The 7,806-nt window shown below is 40.4% G+C and overlaps 1 long non-coding RNA gene across 1 annotated transcript in view; it reads right to left on the bottom strand.

Annotated features, from left to right (window-relative positions):
- Nucleotides 1-1,235: 1,235 nt before the first annotated feature.
- LOC115276384 overlaps nt 1,236-7,806 on the bottom strand; it is a 49,788-nt gene continuing 43,217 nt past the window's right edge. Inside the window, exon 3 of the long non-coding RNA XR_003901908.1 lies at nt 1,236-1,362. This is a non-coding gene — a long non-coding RNA (uncharacterized LOC115276384). The remainder of the gene's footprint in view (nt 1,363-7,806) is intronic.

Here is a 7,806-nt window from a genome sequence, read left to right as displayed (position 1 = left end):
CTAGGTTATAGGCTTTTGTAACCAATCTCACAATTGCATCCAAATATATTATGTTTACTCATGAAGCTATACTGCTGATGCTAGATTGAAGGAATTCCTGTTGTCAAAATGTAATTTATATATGGTAGGTACGTGTATTCACACCTCTAATCATTTCTGCTAGTAAAATGTCCATGGCTCCTGCTTGCCCACCGAACACAGACCAGCTCCAGTCCCTTGCTCCTGCTTTATCTCAGCCAAACTCCTGACATGAGCTGCCCCTCATCCACACTCCACACTATCCTTGCACACTGGCCACAACTAAACCTTACCATGCAATTGGCACAGAGCCAATATGGGTTATGGGTGCTGCTTAGTCCTAACAACAATTCCGTGCCTTATGTGTTATTTCCTTTATTTCACAAGTGAGAATCCTGTGCTTGACTAGGTAAAGTCCAAGTTCTCCAAATGGGTAAGGGCTAGGGCTGAATTTGGGCCCAGGACCTGGTGACTGAAGAGTCACTATTTTTAACTGCTGTGCTCCTTTCTCCACGGACACTGTCTCCCCTTCTAAAGCCCTTTCCCTACTTCAGAATGTCAAGACCAAGTTCCAGTGCTATATCCTCCACAAAGCCTTTTAAATTAGGCAGAATTCTTGGAGGTGAGGGATAGAAGTCCAATATACAAGAAAGGAAAATTATTGGTTTGAGCATTTGGGAAAAATACTAAGGTGGTCTACATGTTCAAACGGATTGCCATAGGAACCAGGGTTTAATAGGGACTCCATGCAGGTCAAATCTTCTTTCTAGCTCTACTAATAATCTACACCTCCCTTCCAGCCCAATAACTTCAGCAGTAGGAGATACCTCTCTCTCATCCATTTATCAACCCAGGAAGGGCCCTGATTGGCCCTATTTGGGTCATGTGCTTAACCTCTGCCTTAATCTCAAAGCCCGAGGAAAAGGAGTATTATGATCAGTTACATGAGGAAGGGGGTGGGAGAAAACCACTCTGACCAGTTCACAACAATCGCTGCTACAGTTCATCATACCATCTATAAAGATCCAGACAATTACTCTGTTCCACTTTCAATGGCATAAAACAACCAGTTATCACACTCACAGACTCTATGGGTCGGGCATTTGGATGGGATAGAGCGGGGATGGCTTGTCTCTGTTCCACAGCATCTCAGGCCTTAGATGAAAGACTTGAAGCCAAGGATTGGATTCATCTGAAGGCTCATTCACTCACATGTCTGGCAGTTGATGATGGCACTCAGCTTGGGGCTTGGTTCCTTTCCACGTGGCCTCTCCAGGTGGTCTCTTTGTGTGAGATGGTTCAGGCTTTCTCACAGAAAGGTGGCTGGTTTCCAAGGCTGAACCTCTGGTGGGAGAAAGCCAGGTGTGAACTGCATTGCCTTTTCTAACCTAGCTTCAACCTGCCGCTTTCAATTTGTTGGAGCCTCACAAGCTTGCCCAGATTCAAGGGCTTGGGAAACAGACTCTACCCCTTGATGAAGTGTGGCAAAATTCTGGAAGAGAATGTGGGACCTGAATTGTTGCTGTAGACATTTTTTTTGAAAATACAGACTGTCACACATTTTTCCCTGTGAATTCTCTGTCATATCTTCCCTAAATTATTATAATCTCCATGAGATATTCATCTTTGTATTTCTATACAGTGCCTTGAGCAAGACCCTATGACACAACAGGTCTTAAAAATATGTTGGTTGGCTAAATATATATAACATAACGGCATCACAGTTTTTCCACTAACTAACTGTGTGACTGTGAGAAAAAATACTCCAACATCTCTGAGACTCGGCTCACAAGCTGAGAAAGTTTCATGGAGTTGTAGTTCCTAAACATTCAGGTTTAGCAACAAATTACCAATAATTTTATTCAAATTATATCTAATGTAGAATCCCAGTATGTAAAACAGATTTGGAGAACAGATTTTTTGGGAAAAAACAGATGTGGAGAAGAGGGAACCCTGGTGCACTATTGGTGTTAATATAAATCAATACAAGCACCATACGAAACAGAATGGAGATTCCTCATAAACTCAAAAGTAGGGGCACCTGGATGGCTCAGTTGGTTAAGCATCTAACTCTTGATTTTGGCTCAGGGCATGATTCCCCAGGGTCAGAGGATCAAGCCTGTGTCAGGCTCCATGCTGAATATGGAGGCTGCTTAAGATTCTCTCTTTTTATCCCTCCCTCTTTCTCTCTCTCTCTCATAAAAAAAAAAAAACCACCTCAGAAGTAGAACTACCATATGATCCAACAATACTGGTGGGTATATACCCACTGGTGGATATATATATACTGGTGGGTATATATCCAATGGAAATGAAGACAAGCTCTTGAAGAGATAGCTGCATTCCCATGTTCTTTGCAGCACTATTCAGAATACCCAAGACATGGAAATAACCTAAGTGTATACCAACAGATGAATGGGTAAATAAGATGTTGTATGCATATACAGTGAACTATTATGCAACCATGAGAAAGAAGGAAATCCTGCCTTTTTTGACAACATTAATGAACCTTGAAAGCATCATGCTAAGTAAAGTAAGTCAGACAGAGAAAGATAAATACTGTATGGTATCATTTATACGTAGAATATGAAAAACCAAACTAATAGAAACTGAGACTAGAGTGGTGGTTACCAGGGACTGAGGAGGAGAGAAGAGTCAGTGGGGGAACAGGGAAGATGTTGGTCAAATTTCCAGTTACAAGATAAGTTCTGAGGATCCAATGCATAACATAGTGATTATAGTTAATAAAAGTGTACTATACACTTGAAAATGGTTAAGAGAATAGATCTTAAATGTTCTCACCACACACCAAAAAAGGTAGTTATGTGATGTGATAGAGGTGTTGGCTAAACCTATGGTGGTAATCATTTACAATATGTGAGTAAATCAACAGATGGTACACCTTTAATTTACACAATATTATTTGCCAATTATATTTCAATAAAGCTTGTGGGGGAGGAAAAAAATAGAAATGCTCTTTTTGAAGCAGGTATAAGAGGACTGGAGAACTGCCCACTTTTCTCCCCTCCCGCTGGCTGTCATGGATGACCCTGAGACAGTATTATGGAGTTAGTGGCCATCTGCTATTTAGAATCTTCTAGAATCTCTTCTGATATTTTTAATCTTCTAAAATCTCTTCTAGAATCTGTCTTTTTCTGAGGAACCTCAGCCTCCTGCCCCTCACCACCACTCTCCAAGTCCATTTGTTTCACACAGAACTGACCTCAGGCCCCAGATCTAAAGATGGTAATGTGACCAAGACCTGCCTGAAAGGAGTCACCAAGGTTGATGTGAAAATGAGCACATGACCCATTCAGGGTCAATGAGACTGAATTCTAAGACTTTTTACTGGAAATGTCAGGAAGGATGATCCTCTTTGTTCTGGGGTTGCTCAGCTGATAGAATAAAAGTCTAAAGCCCTTGCTCGCCATCTTTGCTGCTTTATGGGAGAGCGTCTGAGAATGAAGGAGGCTCTATAACAGAGGGAAGATGAAACTAAGAGACAAGAGTGAGAAAAGCAGGGACGTGGTGAGTTCATAACATTATTTGAGCATCTGAATCCAGGCATGTCTGTTGCTAATATTAAACCTGGATTTTCCCAGACAATTTGAATTGTGTTTGTGCCACTTCTGAATGAAAGAATTATAGCAAATACACAGAACTGAAGGTTCTATGGAATACAGTTTGAAAAGCACTGCTGTAGGTTATCTCTAAGGCCCCTTGCCTTGCATGAACCTCTGAAGATATAGATCTTTCAGCTTCTCACCTGTTGTCACTATAGCACTAGAGCATGGGAAATGCATTGGTTTCTCAAAAATTATAGAATATCTGATGGCCACGAGGACACCAGGAAAACGCTTGTGGATGCACACAAGGTTCACTTATGATCCCATCTGACATTTGCTCTAAGGCAACCCAGACTTTCTGTTTCTAGGATTGAACTTAGTAGATATGGAAGCTTTTAATCATACATAAATTCTATATTAAAAAGGCATATATCTTCTGTAGGAAGAACTACATCAATGGACCTTCAAAATTCTGTTAATTGTAAAATCAGGAGAACAGAACACATACTTAAAATGTTCGTTTTAGCAGAAGAAAAGGAGAAGACTCACCAACCAACTCTGATTGGCTAAGTGTCCCCGTTTCTCCCATTCCCTTAGCAACGACCAGTTCATTCATCCATGGAGGGGTGGTAGTCTCTCGCACACACTCTTAGACATGCTTTAGGAGTTAAAAGCAAACTCGAGTGCTTTTTAGTACTTCTATTAAGGCTCCTGGAATATCTTTTTGAATTTTTCACACCCTACAGGGGCCATTTATAGTTCTATATGAAAAACATGGAACCACATCAAAACCACAGATGAATCTAGCTACCCAGTCAGTGTTGATCACTGTAGAATCTGATGTCTTTGGCAAATGATATTATTCCAGCCTATCAGGGCTCAAAGGAGTCTTGGCGCTGGGTCACCCAGCTAGTCAAGTCGGATGCTTTGCCTCTGGACAATACTGTCTCTACTCATTTTCCTGTACTTATTTCAAAGAGATTTCATACTAATTTCTAAAAGGTATTTAAATAGGAGCCCCCACTCTTTTTCTGTGCTTTTCCTAAGTTACCTCTGTACCTGCAAATGGTATCTCAGAAAACTCTGTGTTTTAAATGGAGTCCCTATCACTTGCAGGAATTTTTCTCTCTTTTTTCTCTGCTGCTTCATCCTGCCTGGAGTCAGACTCAGTTATGTCACAGTCACTTTCAGGAATGCAGACAGTGCTATCAGAGGCTCAGGATCAGAAATTTCCCATAAAAAATATCATTTTCAGGGCAACTGCTGTTAGAATTATACACCTCGAAGTGAACGTGAGGAGGAGGTGATGAGGCAAGAGAGGTCCAGAGTCTCAGCTTCAGGGGCCTGGTATAGAGACCCTCTCACTCTCAAAAAAGAACAAGGCAGGGCCCAACACACAGTAGGTACTCAATAAGTGCCCAAAGCATGAGTGAATCAGTGACTAGAAGGATGGCATAAAACATGCAATTTCACCCACGTCAGTGACTTCATACAGGAGTCCAATAGTGGAAGAGGGAGACATGATATTTGATCACTTGTTGTCCCTGTAGGGATAAATGTGAGGATACGGGAACAATTTCCTAAAGATTATTATCCCAGATCCTCACCTTACTGATGCTTAGAATCAAAAAACATCAACCTTGGAAAGGCCCTTATATGCAAAAAATTTCTTTTAAATATCTAAAATTGGCCCTCAATCTCCAAGCTGAGTTTTTATGAGCATCTTGTGGAATATTAAGAGATGCTCTTTGGAGAAATAAATACAAGTTTTGAAACAAGTTTTGGAAGCAACATGAAAAATAGAAGAAAATAGGCATCTTTACAGCTGGATTCTCAGTCTTTCTTTTTTCACAAATGTCGTAACCTGGACTCAGGTTCACTGAGCCCCGCATCGAGGCGCCAATTATCTTATCCTGGAGGCCTGTCCGGTGCTCTTCCCCAGCGTTCCCCGGTACCTGTTTACCTGTTTCGTCCGCCCTGACCGGCAGGGCAGAGAATCGTCGCTGGTTCTTTTCCTGAGGGAGGGAGAGAAAAACAGGGCAGGAGGGAGAGACGCAGAGAGTGAAGTCAGCACTCACGGTTTCCGATCAGGCGAAAGAGAGAGCGATTTATTCAGAAAACTGTCTCTTATGAAGGTTTCAAGGCGGGAAAATAAAGCAGCTGACCAAGGTCAGTCACCAGGTAAACAGAGTCAAATGAATATCAAAACAAACGCCCAGATTTGCCTCAGCAATGCTGGGAAGGGGGGAGTTAGCACTGAATAATCCAAAATACGGTTTTGATCTTTTGTGCAACTTGGCCACTCCAGTCTGGCCCAGCATGACAGATGCCAAAGTTCCTTTGACCAGGAAATGGCAGTCTCCAGCCTCTAGATGCAAATCTTGTTTGCTGGTTATCCTTGCCTGAGGCAGACAGAAAACTTGGCGGCCCCGACACACAAACAATATTTATCATTAATAAAGTAGCGGTCTGCATCTTCCCTCCCCTCTAGCACATCTTGTCTCTCTCTTCGACTTTAATCTCCAAAGGGCAATATAGTGGATAATGTTTATCAAACTTTTAAAAATATTTTTTAAACATTTTAATTTATTTTTGAGACACAGAGAGAGAGAGACAGATAATGAGCAGGGAAGGGGCAGAGAGAGACAGGGACACACAGAATCGGAAGTAGGCTCCAGGCTCTGAGCTGCCAGCACAGAGCCGGAAGTGGGGCTCGAACCCATGAACTGTGAGATCATGACCTGAGCCAAAGTTGGATGCTCAGTTGACTGAGCCACCCAGGTGCCCCTATCAAACATTTTAAACACAGAATCCCTTTTTAAAAAATTTATCCTGTTGCTATTACAAAAGTCTTTGATACATGGTTTTGGAAAGGCTATCCTACAACAAAATCCTGATTATATTTCTTTTTATTTCACCTATGGATATATTCAACACAAAGATTTCTCTTTCTCTTCTTTTTCAAGCTCTTTCCTTCCTAATAACATAGTCCTAAGACTATATTAAAATATCTTGGCTCTCCCTGAGTTATTTAATGAAATATGAATATATACAATGGAATACTGCTTGGCAATGAGAAAGAATAAACTCATGCCATTTGCAGCAACGTGGATTGAACTGGAAGGTATTATGATGAGTGAAACAAGTCAGTCAGAGAAGAATGGATATCATGTTTTCAGTCATATGTGGATCTTGAGAAACTTAATGGAAGACCATGGGGGAAGGAGAGGGGGAAAAGACAGTTACAAACAGAGAGGAAAGAAGGCAAACTATCAGAGACTCTTAAATACAGAGAACAAACTGAGGGTGGATGGGGGTTGGGGGTGAGGGGAAAATGGGTGATGGGCATGGAGAAGGGCACTTGTTGGGATGAGCACTGGATGTTGTATGTAAGCCAATTTGACAATAAATTATATTCATAAAGAAAAGAAATATGAATAAAAATACCAACAGCTTTTTTTTAACTAGTAAAGATGATTCTAACATTCATATGGAATAACAAACACAGCGATGAGATAAAGAAGAAATAGGGGTTGTCACCATCACATGTCAAAACATATTATAAAGATAAAATAATTAAAACTAGGTTGATACTGCACATGACCACATCAACAGATAATTGTGGAACAGAGTAAAAAGCCCAGAAATGGACCAAATATGTACAGGCACCTGACATCAGTGGGGAAAATGTGAATCACATGATATACAGAGCTGGGACATTGAGTAGCCATTAAGACAAAAATAAAGTCAGATCCATACTTAACATTTTATGCCAAAATAAATTCCAAATGTTCTTAATGGGCAAAAAATTTAAATGTAACAAATGAATCATAAAAGCACTGAAAGGAATTATGAAGGAATTGTCTTATAATCTTAGAGAAAGACCTGACTATAATCAAAACCCAAAAGCCATAAAAGAAATGAATGAAAAATTTGACTACAAAAAAAATTCAAAAGTTCTACATAGCAAAACCCAACAAACTGGGAAAAAAGTTTGACAGAGGAAGGGTCAATTCCCTAGTATAGATTAGCTCCTACTGATCAATAAAAAAAAAAAAAGACTAAATCTGCAATAGAAAAAAATGAACAAAGGATATGATCACTCCACAGGGAAGGAAATACACATCTCTTAAAACATCAGAAAACACAATCAACCTCCTCCATAGTAAGAGATTCAATATAAACTATAGTGAGATATCATTTATCATAGCATATATAGTAA

The sequence above is a fragment of the Suricata suricatta genome, chromosome 13 (assembly GCF_006229205.1).
Source record: "Suricata suricatta isolate VVHF042 chromosome 13, meerkat_22Aug2017_6uvM2_HiC, whole genome shotgun sequence".
Taxonomy (NCBI): domain Eukaryota; kingdom Metazoa; phylum Chordata; class Mammalia; order Carnivora; family Herpestidae; genus Suricata; species Suricata suricatta.
The sequence above is the reverse complement of the archived record's forward strand: the minus strand, read 5'-3'. Positions and strand labels throughout refer to the sequence as shown.